Below are 24,851 nucleotides of genomic sequence, written 5' to 3'. Positions count from 1 at the left end.
ATACAAATCTTACATTAAATATGTGTTTTGTAGGTGTTTTTTTGTTTGTTTGTTTTGCAATCTATGGCTTGTTTTTTTTAACTCTCTAAACAGTGTGTTTCACAGAGCAGAAGATTTTAATTTTAATGAAGTTTAATTATCATTGTTTTCTTTTGTGGATTGTGCTTTTGGTGTTATGTCTAAAAAAATCATCACCAAGCCAAAGATTTTTCTCTCATATTTTCTTTTTTTTTTTAAATTTTTTATAATTTTTATTTTGTTATATTAGTCACCATACAGTACATCCCCAGTTTTTGATGCAATGTTCCATGATTCATTATTTGCGTACAACACCCAGGGCTCCATGCAATACGTGCCCTCCTTAATACCATCACCAGCCTATCCCAATCCCACACCCCCCTCCCCTCTGAAGCCCTCAGTTTGTTTCCCAGAGTCCACAGTCTCTCATGGTTCATTCCCCTCTCTTACATTTTCTTACAGAAGTTCCGTAGTTTTGTGTTTTACATTTAGGCCATTTAGACCCATTTTTTGTCAATTTATGTGAGAGCTATATAGTTTATGTCTGTGTTCATTCTTTTGCTTATGATGTCCAATTGTTCCAGCACCATTGAGTGAAAACACTACTCTTTTTAAGTTTAATTTTTTTAGTTCTTTGTCAAAAAGAAATTAAGTCAACTGACTGTATATACTTGTGTGGGCTTATATATGAGCTCTCTGTTTTGCTACCTTGATATGCATCTTTCTGTAAGATTGGTGAACCAGATCATGGAGAATTGGTGTCATGTGTTTCCTTAAACGTTTGGTGTAATTTACCAGTGAAGTTATGTAGGTATGGTCCTTTCTTTTTGGAAGGTTATTAATTATTGATTAAATTCCTCAGTAGAGACAGGCTGATTCAGATGATCTATTTCTTCTTGTATGAATTTTGGTAGTTTGTATCTCTCAAGGAATTTACTCATCTCACCTCTGTGGTCAAATTTATGGGCACAGAGCTGTTTATGGTGTTCACTTATTTCTCTGTCATTACCCATGGAATCAGTAGTGATAATACACTCTTTCATTTCTAATATTAGTAGCTTGAATCTTGTCTCTTTTTTTCTTGGTGAGTCCGACTAGGGATATAACATGTTATTGATCTTTGCAAGTAAACAGCTTTTGGTTTTGTTGATTTTCCCCTATTGTCTTTTTGTTTTCAGTTTTATCAATATATGCTCTCATTTTTATTATTTCTTCTATTATGTTTGCTATAGGCTTAAATTTTTTTTTTTACTTTTCCAAGGTGGAAACTTAGATTACAGATTGTATATCTCCCTTCTTTTCTAATATGTTTATTCAGTAATATAAATTCCCATGCTTTTGCTGTAGTTCACAAATTCTGATAATTTGTCTTCTCCATTTCATTTAGTTAAAAATATTTTAAAATATCTCTTAAGACTTCTTTGACCCATGTGTTATTTAGAAATGTGTTATGTCGGGGCACCTGGGTGGCACAGCAGTTAGGCATCTGCCTTCGGCTCAGGGCGTGATCCCGGCATCATGGGATCGAGCCCCACCTCAGGCTCCTCTGCTATGAGCCTGCTTCTTCCTCTCGCACTTCCCCTGCTTGTGTTCCCTCTCTCGCTGGCTGTCTCTATCTCTGTCAAATAAATAAATAAAATCTTAAAAAAAAAAAAAAAGAAATGTGTTATGTTGTCTCCAAACATTTTGATATTTTCCAGCGATTTTTCTGTTATTGTTTTATAGTTTAATCCTGTGATCTGAGAAAATACTTTGTATGATTTTTGTCAAGATAAATTTGCTGTGATGTGTATTATGACCCAGAATATGGACTATATTGGTGAATACTCCTTGTGAACTTGGGAGGCACATGCATTCTGCTGTTTTGGGGACAGTATATTCTCTAAATGTTAATTAGGTTGACTGTGCCATTCAGCTCAATTATATTCTTACTTTCTACCTGTTGGATCTATCATTACTGGAAGAGTACTATAGTAGTAGATTTGTCTATTTCCTTTTTCAATTCTTTGAGTTTTGCCTAATATATTTTGATGTTCTGTTGTTAGGTTCGTACATATTTAGGACTATGGCGTCTCCTTGGAAAGTTGATCCGTTTATTGCTTTGTAATACCCCTCTATATCCCTGATAATTTTCCTTGTTCTCAAGTTGTTTGTTTTTTCTTATCTGAATATAATATTTCTCCTGATAAGTGTTAGCATGATCTATTTTTCTCTATCCTTTTACTTTTAATCTATTTGTGACTTTATGTTAAAATGGTTTCTTTTAGGCAAAATATAGATGGGTCCTGTGTTTTTATCTACTTTGAAAACCTCCATTAATTGATTTATTTAGACCATTTCCATTTAAAGAGATTATTGATATTGTTGAATTAGTATCTATAATGTTTGTAACTTTTTAATTATTTATTTCATTTTTTTCTTTATTTCTTTTCATTTTCCTTCTTTTTCTGATTTTTCTTTTCCCCCCCTTAGGTTTTCATTAAGCATCTTATAAGATTCCACTTTAGGCTAATGACAAATTCCCTCATTTTTGTTTGTTTGAGAATATCTTAATTTTTTTTTCCTTCACTTACGAACGATACTTTCACTAGATAGAATTCCAGATTAGAGGCTTTTTTTTTTTCCAGGTAAAATATTTTACTTCACTCTCTTCTCGTTTACAACATTTCTGATTTCAAATCCAACCTATTTATAAGCCCACTGAAGACATTCTTCATTTCTGTTAGTACTTCGATTTCAAGCATTTTTTTGTGTTTCTTCCTTACAGTTTTCATCCATTTTGCACGTTGTCCCTTTTGTCATTAAAGCACTTAACATATTAATCATTGTTACTTTAAATGCCATGTCGATAATAAAATCTGTATCATATCCAAGTATAGATCTGCAATGTGCTTTGTTTCTTCAGACTGTAGTTCTTCTTGAGTTAAACTATTCTTTGCAAGGTTTTGTTGAGAGCTGGATATGATGTCGTAAAGAGTAGGAACTTGGGTAAACAGGCCCTTCTCATGAGCTCCCATGTTTATTTGACTAGGAGTTGGGTTATGTTTGATGTTTGCTGTAGCTGTTGGTGCTGGAGGCTTCCGTCTGCTCCAGAGTGAATGTGTTTGGCTCCCATGTTGTCTTTGGGCTTAGCTAAGACCTTGCCCTCAGGCACAGACTTCATCTTGCCACTCTTTCAGCTGGACTCTGGGCTGTTCTACTGGAGTCCTGCCGGCTGGTGGCAAGGTACGGGAGAGGGAAACAGCCCATGATTTTATAGCTCAATCCCAGTCTCTAGGTGGGCCTGTGTCTCTGGGCTGTGACCTTCACATGTGCTTCTTAGCTTCTTTCCTCTTGAAGGTGAGATAGGAAATCCAGAGCAGACAGGAGGGGAAGTCTCTGGTAAAGTCTTTGCCCCTGGAGAGTACATTTTTGTTGTGCAGAGTGCATTTTGTAAGCGCAATTCTTCTGCTTGTTCTGCCAGAGTCAAGGGCAGGTCTTTCTTGACTCTGCACCAAGAGAATGATGGGCTTTCTAGAGGTAAAAGTCACAAATGTGAGCCACCCCGAAGGCTGCAGCCTCCAGGAGATTCTCCTTCTCGTGCTAGCCCATCCTCCACCTCCAGCAGTTTGTCCGATTTATCATTTCAGTGTTTCCACTGGTGGACAGCCCCCTCAGTGCCAGCTTCAGGGAAGCAGATCTCAGCTGTGACCTTCTGACTCCCCTGTATCTCCAGATTTCAGGCCGGTGGCTTTCCCTTTAGTCTCCTTTCTCTAACGGGTCCCAGAAAAGTCGTTGATTCTCATTGTGTCCAGTTGTCCAGTTTTGTGTTGTTGTAAGGATGGAAGTGACAACTTTTGAGCTTTTTACATGTAAAGGTATTCCTTGTTTTGGGGTTTTTCTTTTTAAAGATTTTGTTTCTTTGTTTGAGAGAGAGAGAGTACACAGGAGAGAGTAGGAGCAGGGGGAAGGGCAAGGGCAGAGGCAGAGGCAGAGGGAGAAGCAGACTCCCCGCTCAGCAGGGAGCGGGACAAGGACCATGTGGGACTCTATCCCGGGACCTGAGGACCATGATCTGAGCCGAAGGCTGATGCTTAACCCATTGAGCCACCCAGGCACCTGTTTTTGTTTTTTAAGGAAACTTCAAGAATCTCGTGTTATGTGCCTTGATAAGACCAAGAGGTCTAGTTATATCTGCATAACAAATTTCTGGGCAAAGCTGTATTCTCATTCTATGCTTTGTTTTCAGTATGTTCCTATTATACTCATTTTTATTTCTCCAAATAAGACCAGGAAAGTACCAGCCACATACGCTCAACAGCGTCCATTTTATACTCAAACATCCCTTAGGTCCTTGGAGATACAGTAAGCTTTTTGCAATTTCCCCACATTGTAATATAAAGGTAATTCCTGTTGGGTTCTCTAAGCCATTTCACAGCAAGGCTTTCTAAATGAAAGACAGGTGTTTCACTTGGATAAAATAAAGAAGGGAACACTTTAAGATATGCAGTAAGTGTAAGAGATGTCCTATAAAGTAAGATTTTTATGGTGAGCTAGGAAGGAGGGGGAAATGGAGGGAATTCTGTGACACCTGTGGGAAGAATCAAGGAAGGGGACATCTTTGAGGTACCGGTGAGCAGGTCACGGAACCAGCTTCTTGGCCTCTGTGACTTCATTATGATCAGTGCTTAATTCATTGGATCCCTTGTTGTTATTTTCCAAATAAACAGTATTGAGTCATAATTTTCGCTGAATAAGAAATACCAATTTTAAGTGTAGATTTTGAGGAGTTTGATACATTGACACACCTCTATAACCACCAAATCAAACAAGATAAATAACAATCAATTTAATTTGTTCTTTTGCTACCAAATTACGGAGGAAATTTAGTTTGCTGGTTTTAGATTTTCCTTCTTTTCCTGTATTAGCTTTTGCACCTATACATTTTCTTTCCAGCACGGCTTTCACTGGATTTCATAAATTTTTATATGTTCTGTTTCCATTTTTATTCAGTGTCAAGTATTTAAAATTTTTTCTTCTGAGTTCTTCATTGAGCCATAGCCTAGTTGGAAATGTGATGTTTAAATGCCCGGTATTTATGTATTTCCCACCTTTCTCTATTTGTTGAGTTCTAATTTGATTCTACCATAATTGGAGAACATACTGTCTATGATTTCAGTCCTTATAAGTTTAGTGGCCTAACCTGTGGTCTGTACCGGAGAATACCCCACGCTTGCTTGAGAAGCATGTGTGCTCTACTGTTGTTTGCTGGACTTCTCTGTAGATGTCAGTTACATGAAATTTAATGATCTCTAGCTTAATCTTTCCCGATTTTCTCTCTCATTGTTTTGTCCATTACTGACAGAAGAATAGAGAAATATCAGAGTATAATTGTTGAATTGGTTATTTCTTCTTTTTGAGTCTGGCAGAGTCTTGCCTCAGGTGTTTCAGGGATCCTTTGCTAGGCTTGTGTGTATTTATTGTTGTCATTATACTTTCTGATGTATTGAGCCAAGACTTCCTCATATACTAAGTCTGGTGGCTTTGCACATTTATATTTCCTGATATTTTCTGAAAGCATGCAGACTCTAGAGGGTTATTTTTTACTCTTTGGCTTCTGGTCCAGTAGCATCCACATCACCTGGGAGTAGAATTGCTAAGTTTAGCAAATAAAAACACAGGAACCGAGTTAAATTTGAATTTCGATATACATGAAAGAAAGTTGTGTATCTCTCTTTGAGTATCTGACATTGAAATTTACCTGTGTGTCCTGTATTTTCACTCTCAGTCCTAACTCAGAGCATTTTAGAGATGCAGAATCAGAAGTCCCACTTCAGCCCTATTGAATGAGAAAGTACACTTTAAGGAGAGCTTCTGGCGAGCTATTTGCATATTAAAGTTTAGGAAGTCCTCTTTAGTGACTTGGTTGGACCCAGGCAGGAAGACTCAGATGGAATGTCACAATGGTGTCCTAGCTTTCCATACAGAGTGCCAGGGGGAGATACAAGCTCTTGAGGAGAGTCTGTGGTCATGGGTTCTAGTCATTTCTGCAACTCTCCAATTAAACCATTTACTGGGCTTTCTTAATCTCATGTTTAATCAAAACAATTTCCAAATTAATTATAGCTTTGGGCATTAATAATTGTTATAAAGTAATAAAAGAGAAAATAATTCAGACGTGTAGCCATGAGAATATTACTTGTTTGAATAAGAGTCTTCTTTTGTAATTACACACAAAACAAAGTGTTTGGTCAAAGCCATTAGGATTTTTTTTTTAAGATTTTATTTATTTATTTGACAGAGATAGAGACAGCCAGTGAGAGAGGGAACACAGCAGGGGGAGTGGGAGAGGAAGAAGCAGGCTCCTAGCAGAGGAGCCTGATGTGGGGCTCGATCCCATAATGCCGGGACCACGCCCCGAGCCGAAGGCAGACGCTTAACCGCTGCGCCACCCAGGCGCCCCAAAGCCATTAGGATTTATTAATCTTGAGACATTTAGAAATACATATTGAGTTGTTCTTTCCATCTTACCCCTCACCCTCAACTCATATCCAATTTGGCTTTTATTTCCCTAATGATCACATTGTTTACTATAATTGTGTCTGTAATTATTTGTAATAATACCTCAGCTATCTCACCTAACTATATGTGCACTGACAGTTAACCTGTAAATTAATTAGCTTGTATTTTTGAAGTATCAGAAATCAGAATCCTTTATCACTTTTTCTTTAATAGCTACAATTGAAGAACATAATTTTTTATTGAAGAGGTTTGTTCTTCAACAACCCCGTGCTGATTTTTCATGGAATCGTTGCAAGCAGAAGCCACTGGGAAAGGATGAGCTGAGGCCACACCACTCCCAGCCAGCGTGACATTTGGTTGGCCACTTCAGCACCCTGGCCCTCTGCTTCCTCAACTTTAAAATGATAATTCTTCTCACTTTCTTTTCCAGTGTTGCCTTGTGAGAAAAATGTGAAAAGGCATGCAGTGAAAGCACCCTTCTCTTTAGTTTTCAGTGGGACCATGAAGCCCTCAATTTAGAATACCCTGGTGTTGATTATTCATATTAGCCATTCCCATCTCCAGATGGACTTTTATGAGGACTTAATTCTTCTAAGGAGGGTAATATGTATTAGTTAAGTAATTCTGCTAAAAATTAATAGGGGCTGGTTTATTTTGCCTTAAATAGAGTTAAGTGCAAGTGTTGATAATTATGAGTAAGGATTCAGGAAGGAGAGCATTCTGGACGGCAGAACAATGGTAGACACATGGGGAGTCAGACCCAGGAAAGGTAAGTGAATCAGGATGTGCCCTGAACCCTGGAATGCAACTCTGTCCCCTAAATAGGAATTGAGCTGATGCAAAATAGTCACACATTTTCCTAGTATCAGGGAAGAATGCATGCATCCTTGTATAACTTCAGTATTTATTGACTCAAATTCACTACAGGTCAATTCTGGCATTTCTGCAATTGCCTTGGAATTCATCATGTAATCATCACGTGGATGGTTGACCAACTTCACGAAGGTCTCACTTGTTCATGTTCTTTTATAAGGTCAGCTTTTTCCTCGTGTTTATTCTGGGAAGTTTTATCATCTCTAAGCTGTTTTGCCATTTATTTTTAGGATGGTATCCTTCCTGCCTTCAAAGAACACCACCCAGATAACTGGGCTTTACGAAGTGTTCATATTTTCACCATTTGTTAGGCTGGTGAGCACACGAACTCTCACACCTGGTCAGTATTTCTCAGGAGATACTGTTGTTTAATGATTATTATTAAAAGATAATCTTCTAGAACAGTTTTAGGTTTCCAGAAGAAATAAGCAGAGTTCCCATACATACCCCCTCTTCTTTTTCACAATGGTTTCCCCCGTTACTGCATTCGTGTGGTACTTTTTTTGAGATTGATGAACTGATATCCATTCATTATTACTAAGGTCCACAGTTTATATTAGGGTACACTCCTTTTGTTTGATGGTTCAATGGGTTTTGACACAGGCACGGTGTCTTAGTCACTCTTACAGCATTATATAGACTAGTTCATTGCCATAAAAGTTCTCTGTGCTCCACCTAGTCAACCCTCCTCCCACCTTCTGAACCCCTGGCAACAATTCATCTTTATACTTTCTCTGTAGTTTTGTCTTTTCCAGAATGTCATATAGTTGGAGTCCTGCAGTATGCTGACCTTTGAGACTGGCTTCTTTCACTAAGTGATACGCATTTAAGATTCCTCCCCATCTTTTCATGGCTTGATAGCTTATGTTTCTTTAGTGCTGAATACTCTTCCACTGTTTGGGTGTGCCACAGTTTATTTATCCATTCAGTTACTAAAGGACAAATCTTGGAAGCTTCCAAATTTTAGTGATTATGAATAAAGCTGCTAGAGATATTTGTTTGCAGGTTTTTATGTGGATATAAATTTTCAACTCCTTTGAGTAAATACCAAGAAATGAGATTGCTAGAGCCTATGGTACGAGTCTATGTCGTTTTGTAAGAAACTGCCATGCTATCTTCCAAAGCGTCTATATCATTTTGCATTCCCACCAGCAATGAAAGGGTTCCCTTGCTCCATGCCCTGGCCAGTATTTCGTATTGTCAGTGTCTGGATTATAAACATTCTAATAGGTGTGCTGTGATATTTCATTGTTGCTTTGATTTTCAATTCCTCTTTTTCAATTAATTTTCAATTAATGATCTATGTTGCTAGGCATCTTTTCATACACTTATTCTGCATCTGTATATCTTCTTTGGTAAAGTGTCTGTTCAGGTGTTTTTTTGCTCTATTTAGTTGGATTGTTTTATTATTGTTTAGTTTTAAGTATTCTTTGTATAGTTTGCATAAAAGCCCATTATCAGATACATGTGTTGCTAATGTTTACTCTCAGTCCATGGCTTGTCTTTTCTTTCTCTTAACTATGTATTTCACAAAGCAGAATTTTTTAATATTAAAGAAGTACAATTTCCCAATTTTTTTTTTCTTTTTATGGATCATGATTTTGGTGTTGAATCTAAAAGTCATCACCAAACTCAAGGTCACCTGTATTTTCTCCTGTGTTTTCTTTGAATTATTATAGTTTTGCATTTTACATTTACATCTATGATACATTTTGAGTTAATTTTTCTGAATGGTATAAATTCTGTGTCTACATTCTTTTTTTTTTTTTTTTTTTTTTTTGCATGTGAATGTCCATTCCTTCAAACACTATTGAAAAGACTATCTTTGACCAACCATTGTATTCCCTTTTCTTCTTTGTCAAAGAGCAGGACTATATTTCTATAGGTCTATTTCTGGGTTCTCTGTTCCTTTGGTCTGTTCGTTTATTATTTCACCACTATCACACTGTCTTGATTATTATAGCTGTATAGTAAGTCTTGAAGTCAGATAGTATCAGTTCTGACTTTGTTCTTCTTCAATATTATGTTGACTCTTCTGGGTCTCTTGTTTCTCCATATAAATATTAGAATCAGTTTCTTGATACCCACAAAAATCTTGCTGGTAGGTTGACTGGGATTATGTTGAATCTACTGATTGAGTTGGGAACAATATTGAGTCTTCTGATCCATGAATTTGGACTATCTATCATGCATCCATGAACATGGAATATCCATGAGTATGGACTATAACAATATTACAATACTCAGGGTTTTTTTTTTTTTTCCTTTTCATCAGAGTTTTGTAGTTTTAATCATATTTATTATATATATATATACATATACATACTAATATACTGTTAGGTCTATACCTAAATACTGTTAGATTTATACCTAAATATTTTATTTTAGGGGTGTTAATGTAAATTGTAATAAGCTTTAAATGTCAAATTTTAAATGTCAAATTCCAACTGTTCCTTGCTTTAAATGTCAAATTTTAAATGTCAAATTCAACTGTTCCTTGCTGATTTATAGCTTTTGTATATTACTTTGTGTCTTACATGCTCCACATCATCACTTACTAGTTCCAGGAGTTTTTTTGTTGACTCTTTAGGAATTTCTACATAAACAATCATATAATCTGCATATGCAGTTCTTATTTTTTCCTTTCCATTTGTATACTTTTTATTTTTTTTTCTTTTCTTACCAAATTAGCTAGGACTCCCAGTACTGTGTTGAATGGAAGTGGTAAGAGGGGGCATCCTTGCCTTATTCCTGATTTTAGTGGGAGGGCATCTGATTTTTCACTATTAAGTGTGATTCTAGTTGTAGGTTTTTTGTAGATGTTCTTTATCAAGTTGTGGGATTTCTCTTCCATATATAGTGTGCTAAGAGTTATTATTTTTTTTTAAATCATGAATAGGAGTTGGATTTTGTCAAATGATTTTCTGCATCTACTGATAAGATCATGTAATTCTTTTTTCCTTTTTAACCTGCTGATGTGATAGATTATCTTAATATTTGGATGTTGAACCATCCTTGCATACATGGAATAAATTTCACTTGGTCATGTTTTATAATTTTTTTATACATTGTTCAATTCAATTTGCTAATATTCTATCTTGGATTTTTTTCATCTGTGTTCATTAGAGATATTGGTCTTAAGTTTTCCCTTTTTGTAGTGTCTTGTTCTATTCTTGATATTAGGTTTATGCTGAATGCAGAATGAGTTAGGATGTATTCACTCTCTTTCTGTTTTTTGAAAGTAATAGTAGAGAATTGGTACAACATCTTCCTTCAATTTTTTAGTGGAATTCACCAGTGAAACCACCTGGGTCTGATACTTTCTCTTTTGGAAAGTTATTAATTATTGATTGTATTTCTTTAATAGATGTGGGCCATTCAGATGGTCTGAATGTGTTAATTTTGATAGATTAAAACTTTAAAAGCATTTGTCCATTTCATCTGTTATCAAGTCTGTAGACATAGTGTTGTAAATAATATTTAATGTTCTTGGGATCCATAGGGATAACCTGTCTCGTGTCTGGATTCTGGGTTTTGAATGTTTGCAGGTCCCCACTTTGGTCATATTCAAGTCATCTCCAGAAACTCACTTTCCACAGTAGTGAGTGTATTAGCCACAGTACTTCTAATAGCTTCTGCTTTACTTTTCATATTACTGTTACAATGTCTTGGTCATACATTTTTTTAAATTAATACACAAAAAGTTCTGGTAGAGGAAAAGTAATTGCTCTCTAATAAAGTTATCAAGGAAAGAGTCAAGACTTTATAAGCCTATGCATTATTAACAGCTTGAAATACTCTCTGGCATTTTGTGGATGATTTTTTTCCTTAGTTATGCTACTTACCATCACAAAAGTCTTGCAGTTTGGGTGTATCTCGGATTCTGGCACCATTCCAAAACCTTGAAATAAATACTCAGTGCCACCTGAGGTGGTGGGTTGGAAAAACCAGAAGAGAGAAACATAGAATTGAGAAACTGTCTCTACCAAGATAATTTATCTTTTTTTTTTTTTCTGGTAATCAGTTGTGTTTCTAGGTATTGTACATAGAAGGAAAAATAATACACTTCTCTGTTGTGCACTGGGCCCTGACATGGTCAGTTGACGTTAGCAAGCCTGTGTTGTGCATCACCTCAGGACCACCTCAGGACTACTACAATGGCTGCCTGAATAGAGTTTCCAGGGCTGTAGTTAGGAGGCTCTGCACATGAACCCAATACCATGGTCTTCCTCTTATTGAGGCTAATTTACTACTGATCTTCCTAATGACCTAATGGCACTATTTATTGAGAAGAGACGTCCAGTTTTTGGGTGCAAGTTGACAACATTGGATTCCTTCCACCTGTAACAAAGGCTGTGACTTATTTTGACTGGAAAACAAACATTTTCTAGATATTGGTTTGCTTTTCCCTACTTTATGACCTCAGTCACCAAAATGATCCAAGAGTTCGCTGTGATTCATCCACCAATATGGAACCCGCATCACACTGAGTCAGATCAAGGGATCCACTTTATAGCAAAGCAAATGTTTCTGTGAGCACTGGGACAACTGAATCCACCATTGTCACACACTGGGCTGCCCAGAGGCAGCCAGCCTGAAAAAGGATGGACTGTCTTGTAGATGGCACAGCTGAAGTTCACAGTTCAGAGAGGACATCCTACAAGGATAGGGCCTCATCCTCTGAGATGCAGTATATACTCTAAATCAGTGACCACCCTGTGGTGTGGGACCCACGTTAGGTAAAATGCATAGGTCCAGGAATCAATAATGAAAGTAGATGTGGGTCTGCTGAGGTCACCCCTAGTGAGCAGATTGGGGTAATTGTTCTTACTGCCTCAGCACCTCTGGGCTCTGTAGGTTCTCTTGTTCCTAAAGAGAACCAGGAAACATAGTAAGAGACCTTGGTTTTTTTACATGACCCCTCAGGCACATTGGACTTTTACACAAAGAGACCAGCAGGCAAAGATCCACTTTCCTGGCAGGGGTAACCGTCATCAATGATCAGGAGACAGGATGCTTTTATAATACGTGACTGGGAGGAATATGTTTCACATAAAGGTGATTTATTTCAGCATCTCTTAATACCCCTTGCCCAATTTTAAGAGTAACTGGAAAAATGGGGTGCCCACAACCTATGAAGAGCATAGTTACTAGGGGATTAGAATGCTCGCAACGAAGGTCTGGAACAAAGCATGAGTTTCCTCACCCAGACCCCACAGATAGAAACTGAGTGTGAGGGGCCTTGAGAAAGGATAGTGGAGAAGGGAATGATATCAGCTAGGGCCTTGGGACAGGATACAGGAGTGGGAGCTGCATTTCATTCTACAGATTTTCTAAGTTGCCCTGGGAAAGAGGTATAGCAGAGTCTTGCTGCTCCCAGAGATCAGAAGGAAAAGTAGATACCAGCGGCTCAAGAGATGGGTGATGGTTGGCATTGTAATACATGTCCAGATCCCACTTCAGGAATTAAACCCTTATTCATTAAATGGTAGGGAGCCTTTCTGGCTGACAGGTCAGACATTAGCTCCCCCTGGGCATTGCTGTCCTCTGAAGAGAGTGGTATGCAGCGGGCATCTGCCGGCTGTACTATATAGGGGTACACAGGCTCTCCCCTCTCACCTGATATCAAGATAACTTAGATGGGCCACCTCAGCTTCCAAGTTCCCTTTGTCGTACCTGAGTTGTTCATTCAAGTTGCAATGCGCTCCAGACTCCCCTTGTATCCAGTCCTGCAACTTATTTTTCCTGCCCTGGTGTTGACACAGGAGCACACGTTAACGAACTTCCTGTGTGCTGTTCTCTGAGTCTGAATCTGCTTCCCAGGGTCCCCATCCAGCAATGATAGCGTTTTAAAAATTATCCAAAGAGCAATATCAGCAATATGGCAGGGTAGACAGCTCCAGGCTCTCATTTCCTTAGAGAAATATCGAAAATATTGAAAAACAAGTGGAAAACTGTCAGGATCAAATTTGTCAGAACTCTGGAAAAGAGTCAGAGGTTTAGAGCAGACAAGTGAACACTGAATGAGGGAAAATGTGACTTGAAAATGGTAGAAGATCTTTGAGTGTTGCTCTTACCCCATACTTCCCCCAGAGTGGCAGCTAATTCTGGAATACCAGCATTAGCTAGAGAACAGAGGTAAGAGTATACAAATGGAGGCCAAAAAGCCAACTGAATATGGGTATTATCATCATTGGGTCCTCAAGGTCCCTAAATGCAGTTGAGACCTACAAAAACATACCTTTCCCCCTCATTCCACAAAACAACCAGCATGCTTCTGTTTGAAAATGCAACAACAAACAGAAAAGTGTTTCTGAGTGATTATCCAGTAGCATGATAACTTTAGTCCTAAAATTTGTGGGGCGCCTGGGTGGCACAGCGGTTAAGCGTCTGCCTTTGGCTCAGGGCGTGATCCCGGCGTTCTGGGATCGAGCCCCACCTCAGGCTCCTCCGCTATGAGCCTGCTTCTTCCTCTCCCTCTCCCCCTGCTTGTGTTCCCTCTCTCGCTGGCTGTCTCTATCTCTGTTGAATAAAAAAAAAAAAAAAAACCTAAAAAAAAAATAAAATTTGTATCATACTGCATGTGTCATCAAATATGCTTCAAAAATACGATTTCCAGTTGTAAAAATGCATCTTGTCAACCGGATGTACGTGAGCTTATGCAATTTTTAAATTCTTATTGATAATTCAGATCATTCTGTTTTTTCTCTGTTGTGAAGACTAAGAAATATCCTCATAGGTATATTTCTGTTCATATCGCTATGTATTAAAAAATACTGATTTATTTCTTCCTCGAGATATTTTTTTTCATTACATTTGTGCTTAGGAAAGGCTCATCCTCCCTCAAGAAAAGTTAAATATTCTGTCAATAAGTAACTATTGATGCAGAATATTAAGTATCTTCACATTTATACTACATTGTTGGCTGTATTAAGAACTAATTTTTACTTTATTAAAACATTATTTAACATATCCCAGTAAAATCTTAAAAATTTCCACATGTATAGCTTCAATATATTTTCTTAATGTTCTTATTAAGGTTTTATATTTTTCTGTGCTATTATAAAAAAGAATAGAAATGTAGATATTGATTAAAACAAATTATCACTGGTATATAATGAAGTTATTGATTTTTGCATCTTTATTTTTTGTTGGGTCGTATTATTAAATTATCTAATGAGTTTTAAAATTTTAGTCAATTCCCTTCTGTTTTCTAAGTCAATAAGCATCATGTCTAAATTATGATAAATGTGTCTCTTGCTAATAATTTTTTCTGATATATAAGCTCATTCCTTAGCTAAAAATTCAAAACACTATAAACTATAGTGGTAAGAGTCATAATTATTTTATTCTTTACTTCAAAGAGGATTGAATTTTATTTTACATTAAATTTAGCTCCAACGAAGAGAAAAATTAGCAGGTTAAGGAAACAGCTTCCTGTACCTAATATATAGTATGTTCTCAAAAATTAAGAATAATATTGGGCACCTGGGTGGCTCAGTCGGTTAAGCGTCTGACTCTTGGTTTCAGCTCAAGTCATGATCTTGTGGTTGTGGGATTGAGTCCCACGTTGGGCTCTTTGCTCAGCTGGGAGTCTACCTTAGATTCTCTCTCCCTTTCCCTCCCACTCACTTTCTCTCCTTCTCTCTCTCTGAAATAAATAAAACCTTTTTTAAAAAAATTAAGGATAATGTCAGAATTTGTGGAATGCCTTTACAGAAACTATGGAGGCATTTTCTTTGTTATTCATGTGTTTTCGAAATGCATTATAATAGCAATTTCCTAAGTGAAACCATTCTGGAAATAAAACCTGCCTGATGGGATGAACAAGAGTTTTAGAGTTAGATATATAAACTCAAGCTACAATAATAGCTGAATGTTTAATCTATACTTGCTTCTTTCATTTAGGCAAAGTTATCTAAATATTTTGGTATCATGACTTCAAGGCTTATTAAAATTAGTTACCTTCAATGTTTCCCTCTGACTTGAAGCAGATTATGTATTATGGGAATTTTCTATTCATTTAGCATGCAAGAAAAGTTGTCTGTGAAACCGCATGGGTGGAGATGAAAGGCTTGGGGAGAGAATTTAAAGTAGGAAGAGGAGAAGGAGGAATTGTGACTTTTGGGGATGGAGGATGGTAGGCCTACAGAAAAGAAAATGAACAGTCACTTAAAAAGAACAGAAATAAGTATCCTGGGCAGTGACCAGGGATGAGGAATCCTGGGGGAAGGTTCATGACTGGGGGCTCATGAGAAGCTCATTGTGGTGACAAGTCCACGTGGTCCAAGAATGGAAAAGAACCCAGGGACACGGGTACTCCTCTGCAGTGATGTTCTTAATAATGTCAGTGAAGCTAGACTTCTTCTGCACTGATACTGAAAATGATGTTGCAACAAAATATTTAGGAAGAGAAAAAGAAGTTCTCCCTTAAATTTTATGTGAACAAAAGGAAATCACATAACCTTGTGTAATCAAGATTGTGAAGGGCTTGCATTTGTGTCACTTTGCTTATCTGCCTAGTCTAGTCTAGTCTAGTCTGTTCTAGTCTGTTCTATTCTGTTCTATTTTAGTTTTTTTGCTTATCTGCCTATTTTAAAGATTCTACAGTGATCATGTTTAACTTGTATCACAGGAAAACGCCATAAGAGCTCTTCAACAAGTGCCCTCTGGATCTGGCTACACAGAGGTCTTCAGGGATCCTAGTGAAAGCTGTCTCAGTGGAGTGATGGTGCCCACAAGCAGGGGGCAGCCAGCCGAGGAGTGAAGGTACGGTGGAAAAAGCAAATAAATATGCACTGCTGTGTTGGGATTCTGCTCATGAAGGAGAGGACACAGACAGACTAGTGATCTGAGGGACATGCAAAAGTAAGGGAGGATTTGATTGTTTAAATGGAAGTGTCTGGCATGGTGACTGATACAATGGAAAGTGTGCAGGTGAGAGACAAACTATAAGCATACCAGTGATAAAGAGTAAAGAATATCATTCCTGAGAAAATGAGAGTAGATAGATTCCAACACATGGGTGAAAATTCCTTTGTCCCAAAGGAGGAATTAGCGCCTCTGTCCCAAGAGGACAAGAGGCAGATAGGTATAAGGAACAGAAGGAAGAAGACGTTGTTCTTTCTGACAGAATATCCTCTCTTTCAAGTGAGAGGGTGGGGTCATGTTCTGAGGGTGAGTGGAGACCAGGTGGTCAGCGGTGTGAGGAGAGGAGAGACCATTTGGAATAGGTCCCGTGAGGAACAGGAGAATGAGCTGACCTGAGAAATACAGTGGAATTGCGTTGTTCCCATGGGCAGGCATCTACAGCTGATGATTGAGAATTTATAATGGAAACAGTCTGTTTCCTGGATCTATTTTCTCTGGCAGCGACCTGCCCCTGGGGTCCAGACAAGCACATTATCAGAAAGTGGATAGGTGGGTTCAGCTGCTAGATTGTAAAATAAGATCAGTGAGTACACCTCCTGGGGCTTCTTTGGAAATTAAATGAGATAATGCTAACTGAATGCTTAGATCACAGCCTGCCACCTCAAAACTGTGAGTTACTAGTTCAGGATTGAATTGTATTCCTGAGCCAGTGTTCTCACAAGCACGCACACACACCCCTAAAATAAATATTTACACATCAGTAAAATAGGTACACTTATATGTATACATTTTATAAAGTAGGCTATCAGTGATACTTAAAATTTAGCATCCAACTGCTCCTATTGCATTGCTTCAAATCCCTATTTCCCTCATTATAAAAACATTTATTCTCCTTTTTTGCATATTTTCATTTTATCTCTCGTCTCTTAGTTCTAGAACTAAGTGGTTTCATTCGTTCTTTCTAGTAGTTTTAATTATTAATCAAGTGATAATTTTCTCCTGTTTTCAAATTCATTTCTTTGTATTTTAATCTTGTTTTCTTCATCCTGTTTTGTTTGTTTCAACTTGAGTTCCTGTAATGAATCCTATGAATGAGTATTTACTGATGTGTTTCATTGGATGATTGGTGTGATCTCTGAGTTATCTCTTTGATAATATCAGCTGAGTCTAGATACCCAGTTTTAATGAGGGTTTTTATCTATAGTACTCATTTAATTGACCTATAGGGTTCATTCATGACAGCACTGTGTTAAGAGGTGATAGGCATGCGTTCTGATTAGTAGCCCATTGTAATGAATAAAGACAAACACAAATCAGAACAATGCAGCTATCATGACTTCACCCAAAGAGAATTCCTACTGGTATATTTGGGTATGTTTTTGGAGACTGTGGAAAACTCACAGATTGATGGAGCCAGAAGCCAGATGGCAGAGTTGCCAAGTGAGTTTACAGTTCTATTTCTGTGTTTATATTTTTTGTGTGTATCTAAACAGACATTTTAATGAAAATCACACAATGTATATCAGGAAACCTATACTTCATTTTTGCTCTAGAGGTTTGCAACATTGGTTTTATACTTAAACTTTAAATCAGATATTTACTTAACATTTTTTTTTCTACCATGTTTCTGGAGGTGGGCATTTCCGCCTTCTGGTTGTAAATTAATATTTACTTAAAACTCATTCAGATGGTTTGGTTGTACTGGACCTCCTCCCGTCTCTCACTGATCAATGATTTTGTGATCAAGTAGTTCTTGTTCTCTATTATCACCTTGAATTTGACACATTAGGAAACAAAATGAGAAGAAATCAATTAGCATCAGAGAACACAGTTTCCTTTGCATTTTTTTTTTTCTGGGTAATTGCTTTCAGAGTCTATGCTTGCAAATATTGGCTGTCACTATGTCTTGTACATCAAATGCTAAACTGTAGTATAATTTTGCAACTCTTTTTTTTATTAGCATATTTCAGTGTTACCTTTCAACACCACTGCTTTACTTTCTCGAACTCGCCATCTATCAGAATTGCAGGCAGGGGGCCCGAGTGCTGTGAGAACATTAGTCTTTGTGTGTAGCATTCCCTTTGTGCGTGCGTTAATGAAATGTGAGCAGTTCAAGTTGGAAAGAGAACTGTTTCCCTTTCTAAAGTTTATATTCCCTTAAACAATATTGAAACAAAATGTCAGAATATCTTCTGAGAGACATTGATCATTATTTTTCTTTTAATTTTCTTTATTTTGTAGGGGAGGGAAAAATTCCCTTTCCTCTTTAGGGTTCTTGGCTGGGGTTATTAACATGTATACTTCATGTGTACATGGGAGATGTTCAGGGAAAAATGAGTAACCCCCTACGGTGGCTTAGACTTCAGGCATAAATACCATCATCATAGGGAAAGTGGAAGGGATGTTGGCCTTTCAGGGAGAGGAAATGGTTTTCAGGAAAGTTGAATGGGACCTTTTAAGAATAGTTGGGAGGTGTGATAGGAAAGTTGAATGGGACCTTGTAAGAATAGTTGGGAGGTGTGATAGTTTGTGAGAAAGTGTATATGGGTATGATGTTGACTTCTAACTTCTAGGCTTCTCTCCTGTGACAAGACTCATTCCTCCCTGGTTGGTGACACTCCTTGGAGGGGATTTATAACAATCGAGTTCTTTTTGGATGATCTGTCTTCAGACAGATAACAAAGTTCAGAGAAAGCTTCTCTCTGCTTTGGTGTTTTTCAAGTGTACCAAAGTTGTATATTTTGGGCAGTATGTCCTGAAATCCTACAGTCTTATTTTGGAGGGGCATATTCTGCTACCCCTCAATTTCTGAGTTCCAAGTCTGTTGAGTTGGGGTGGGGAATAGTGTGGAATATTAGTCCAACAAATTGTTTTCCAATATAAAATTTAATTGTAGAAGACCTGTTTATTTCTGGCTTTAAAACAAAACAGAGTATTTTGTGGTAATAAATTTAACTTCCTGTAGAAATAAACCCAGACGTTTAAAAGCAAAGCAAATATCTTCTCCCATTCTGTAGGTTGCCTTTTAGTTTGGTTGATTGTTTCCTTTGCTGTGCAGAAGCTTTTTATTTTGATGAAGCCCCAGTAGTTTATTTTTGCTTTTGTTTCCCTTGCCTCAGGAGACGTATCTAGAAAGATGTTGCTATGGCTAATGTTAAAGAGGTTACTGCCTTTGTCCTCCTCTAGGATTTTTATGGTTTCAGCTCTCACATTTAGGTCTTTCATCCATTGGGAATGTACTTTTGTGTATGGTGTAAGAAAGTGGTCCAGTTTAATTCTTTTGCATGTTTCTGTCCAGTTTTCCCAACACCATTTGTTGAAGAGACCATCTTTTCCCATTGTGTATTCTTTCCTGCTTTGTCAAAAATTAATTGACCATATAGTCATGGGTTCGTTTCTGGGTTTTCTATTCTGTTCCATTGATATATATGTCATTTTTTATGCCAGTATCATACTATCTTGATAATTACAGCTTTGTAGTATAGCTCAAAGTCTGGAATTGTGATGCCTCCAGCTTTGTTTTTCTTTTTCAAGATCGCTTTGGCAATTCGAGGTCTTTTGTGGTTCCATACACATATGAGGATTGTTTTTTTCTCTTTCTGTGAAAAATACTGTTGGTATTTTTTAACATTTTTTATTTAAATTAAATTAATTAACATAAAATGTATTTTTTGCTTTAGAGATACAGGCCTGTGATTCATCAGTCTTATATAATACCCACTGCTCATTACATCACATGCTCTCCTTAATGGTATTTTGATAAAGATTGCATTAAATGTATGGATTACTTTGGGTAGTATAGACATTTTAACAATATCTGTTCTTCCAATCCCTGAGCTAATATTACACTGTATGTTAAGTAACTGGAATTTAAGTAAAAACTTAAAAAAAATAAAAGCAAAACAAAAATTTTTTTATAAGTGCTGGTAAGTGTGTAATTAAAACTAAAAAAAATAAGACATTTTACAGTTAAATAATGTGTACTCAGTTTTTTTTTTAAGATTTTATTTATTTATTTGTACATTTTACAGTTAAATAATGTGTACTCAGTTTTTTTTTAAGATTTTATTTATTTATTTGTCAGAGAGAAAGCACACAAACAGGGGGTGCGGCAGGCAGAAGGAGAGGCAGGCTCCTTGCTGAGCAGGGAGCCCGATGTAGGACTTGATCCCAGCATCCTGGGATCATGACCTGAGCTGAAGGCAGACGCTTAACCCACTAAGCCACCCAGGCGCCCCTGCGCTTCGTTTTTAAAATTCCACAAAACTGCAATTTTTACCTCCATGTGGACTGAACGGCTTTGCTACGCTTACTGTTTATTAACTGTTTATATTTCTGGCAAGTCTGTTCTACTCAGTGCCCCTTACGATGGGGAGCAGGTAGGGATGGTGTTGATGACTTTGCTGTGTAACTCCTTGTCCTATTTATAATGCAGGCTCTGCTGGTCTGAGCTACATGAGATACTTAAAATTCCCTTAAAAAAAGCTGCTAGCCAGTCAGACTGCATTGTTCCATGTCAGAAGAATGAAATGAGCCCCTTCAAATAAAAATGCTGGCTGCAGCAAGCAGGTGCAGCGATGTGCTTCTGCCTACAGGGTCAGCATAACAGAGAAGTAAACTTCAGAATGTCTTCAGAATAGCTTAGACACCCTGTGCTCACAGGAACCAGAAAGGGAGAACAGATTCTGCCAGAGAAAAAATACTACAACATTATCCCCTCCAGATTGAAATCCATCACAACTCAGGACGTAGCACAGTAATTCGGTTCACACTTTATGAGATTAGGTGATTTAAACTTTTTATATCTCAGTGAAACCTTAGAAGTGCATCATATCTAAAAAGATTTTTAAAAATTATGTCACACCATAATGAAGTGCTTCAAACAGTACTTATGCAACACTGAGAACATGGCCCTCGTCAAAGATAATCAGGCCACAATGAACATTTCAAGGTTCCAGTGAAGCGGTAGTGAGGCAGGAATTCCTAATTTTGAAAGGTCTGTCATAAAGGTATAGCACAGTGTTACTATTGTAAAGGTGTTGTGAGAAGTGCCTTGGTAGGGGCGCCTGTGTGGCACAGCGGTTAAGCGTCTGCCTTCGGCTCAGGGCGTGATCCCGGCGTTATGGGATCGAGCCCCACATCAGGCTCCTCCGCTATGAGCCTGCTTCTTCCTCTCCCACTCCCCCTGCTTGTGTTCCCTCTCTCGCGCTGTCTCTATCTCTGTCAAATAAATAAATGAAATCTTTAAAAAAGAAAGTGCCTTGGTAAGTACTTTTCTGCCATTTCTGATCAGTATACAAGGCATGGAGTCATCTCAGAATGCCCCAAATGCAGATAGATTTTTTCTTTTATTAACTAAATTTTTAATTTTAATTGTGGTATGGCAAACATACAATATTATATTAGTTTCAGGTGTACAATATAGTGATTTGACACTTCACTATACATTACAGGTGTACAATATAGTGTACAGGTGTACAATATAGTGATTTGACACTTCTGTACAACATCAATGGTCATCACGACAGGTGCACTCCTTCAACCCCCCCCATCTGTTTCCCATCACCCCACTCTGCCCCCCCCGATAACCATCTCTTTGTTCTCTAGAGTTAAGAGTCTGTTTCTTGGTTTCCCTCTCTCTCTCTCTCTTTCTTCTCTCCTTTCTCTCTTTCCTTTGATTACTTTCTTTCTTAAATTCTACATATAAGTGAAATCATGGTATTTGTCTTTCTCTGACTGATTTACTTTGCTAGCATTCTACTCTAGATTCATCCATGTCGTTACAAATGGCAAAATTTCATTTTTATGTCTGAATAATATTCCATTGTGTATATATACCTCAGTTTCTTTATCCATTCATTAATCAGTGGACACTTGGACTGCTTCCATATCTTGGCTTTTGTAAATAATTCTGCTATAAACATAGGTGTGCATGTATCCCTTTGAATAACCGTTTTGTACTTTTTAGGTAAATACCCAGTAGGGTGATTGCTGGATCATAGGGTAGTTCTATTTTGAACTTTTTGAGGAACCTCCGTACTGTTTTCCATAGTGACTGCCTCAGTCTATATTCCCACCAACAGTGTAAAAGGGTTTCTCTTTTTCCACATCCTCACCAATGCTTGTCTCTTATGTTGTTAATTTTAGCCATTCTGACTGGTGTGAGGTGTATCTTATTGTAGTTTTGATTTGCATTTCCATGATTATGAGTGATATTGAGCATCTTTCTATGTGTCTGTTGGCCATCTGTTAGATTTTTTTTTCTTCAGTGCTGTGGTCTAAATGTCTGTGTCCCCCCAAAATTCATATGTTGAAATCCTAATTCTCGAAGATAATGTGATTACCAGGTGGGGCCTTTGTAAAGTGTTTAAATCATTAAAGCAGAACCCTCAGGAATTGGACTGGGCCCTTATCAAAAGGACCCCAGAGAGCTCTCTAGCTGTTTCCACCATGTGAGGACACAGTGAGAAGGCACCAGCCGTGAACTGGGAAGAGGGCCTTCCCAAGAACTTAACCATGCTGTGTCTCGCTCTCAGACTTCCAATCTCCAGACCATAAACAATAAGTTTCTACTGTTCATAAGATACCAGGACTTTGGTATTTTATTATAGCAGCTTGAATGGACAAAGAGAGAACATCGATACTGAGAAGTGGGGGTGCTAGTGTAACACATACCTGGAAATGTGGAAGTGGCTTAGGAAGTGGATAATGGATAGAGGCTGGTTTGGAGGTGCATGCTGGGAAAAGCCCATATTACTGTCAATGGACCATTATCAGCAATTCTGATGGCCACTCAGGAGAGAAGGAGTGCTGTAGAGAGAGCCTTGGTCTTCCTAGAGATTACCTAAGTGGTCATGAACAGAATGTTAGTAAAAAAATATGTACAGTAGATGTCATTCTGATGAGGTCTCAGATGGAAATGAGGAGTGTGTTACTGGGAACTGGAGGAAAGGTGATTTTGTCATAACATGCCGGAGGACTTGGCTGAACTGTGTTCACACCCTAGGATTCTGTAGAACTTGTGAGTGCTAATAGTGGATATTTGGGTGAAGAAATTTCTAAGAAAAGTTGAAAGGGCAGCCTTGCTCATCTTGAATGCCTACAATAAAATGTCAGAAGAGAATAATGACTCAAAGAATGGTTCACAAAAGAGAAGCAGAAATTTAAAAATCTGGGAAATTCTTAGCCTCTTCATATTGAAAGAAATAAGGAAATATAGCCAGGAGAGAACAAGGGTGTGTGGCCCGACAACTGTTTGAGGAGATGAGTCAGCTGTCCAAACAAAAGCCAGGCCAGTAATTAACGTAGACTGGCCAACATCATTTACTAGCTACGTTTTGGATATTCTTTGGGCTGTCACATCACACACAGTCTTGGGGTAGAGGAAGAAATGGCTAAAATGAGAAATCCTGACAATTTTGAATGTTGGTGAGGACGTGGAGGTTTTAGACCTATAATTATGTTTGGGTGAGAACATAAAACGGTCTAATCAATTATCTCAATCAGTTGATTGAGAGTTAAGTGTAAAGCTTACACCTACTCTGTGACTTAGCCATTCCATTCATAGATATTTAGCTAAGAGAAATTTAATCATATTTTTACCAAAAAAAATTGTACAGAAGCATTCATAGCAGTTTTATTCACAATAGTAAAAAACTAGAAACAGGAACAAAAACTTAAATTTGCATCAACTGGTAAATGGATGAACAAAATGGGATATATTCCAATGAAATACTACTTAGCAATAAAATGAAATAAATTACTTTCTTGTGCAGTGACTTGGATAAGTTTTATTCATTTTGCTTAGTAAAAGAAACCAAATCATACTTAGTGTATGATTCTGTTTTTATATAAAATTCTAGAACGTGAAATCTCATTTATTGTGCCACAAAGCAGATCAGTGGCTCCCTATGATTGGGGTTGGAAAGATGGTTTGTAGTGCATCACTAGGAAACTTTGGAGGTAAGATAGAAATTCTGTCTTGGTGGCAGTTTCTCAGCTATAAAATATTTGGATTGTATACTTCAAATTGAAGCATTTTCTACTATGCAGTGATACCTCAAAAATATATTTAACTGAATGTTTTTATTTATGCCATGAATATGTGTTTTCACATGATCTATCGTTTTCTTTTAACTTAATTTTAATTCCAGTTGATGGATCATTTTCTTACCTTAAATTTCCTATACTTGCATTTAAAGGGAAATATTCTGGAGTGAATGAATGAGCACTTGGATGGAATTCCTGCATTTTACTTTCCCATTTTGTATTGCCAGTAAAATCAACAAGATATTAAAAAACTCTAATCATTTTTATTATAATCTTTAGTTATAATACTAGTTTAATTTTTTAATGTATCCAGCAGTAATTTCTGACATAGGTAAATAGATTAGCTTCCTATTGAATATTCTTCAGAAAATAGAATGTTTTTTCTTTCAGTTTCGAAAGTTCTGCATCACATTGTGTGGGAATCTGGAATTTAGCTTGTGGTTTTGGGTTATGTGCTTTAAGCTCAATCTAAAAATTTAGCTTATGTGTATAGTGTATATTTTCTTTCCCCTCCCCCCTTCCTTCCCCCTTCCCTCCCC

This window comes from Ailuropoda melanoleuca, chromosome 18 (assembly GCF_002007445.2).
Source record: "Ailuropoda melanoleuca isolate Jingjing chromosome 18, ASM200744v2, whole genome shotgun sequence".
NCBI lineage: Eukaryota > Metazoa > Chordata > Mammalia > Carnivora > Ursidae > Ailuropoda > Ailuropoda melanoleuca.
The sequence above is the reverse complement of the archived record's forward strand: the minus strand, read 5'-3'. Positions refer to the sequence as shown.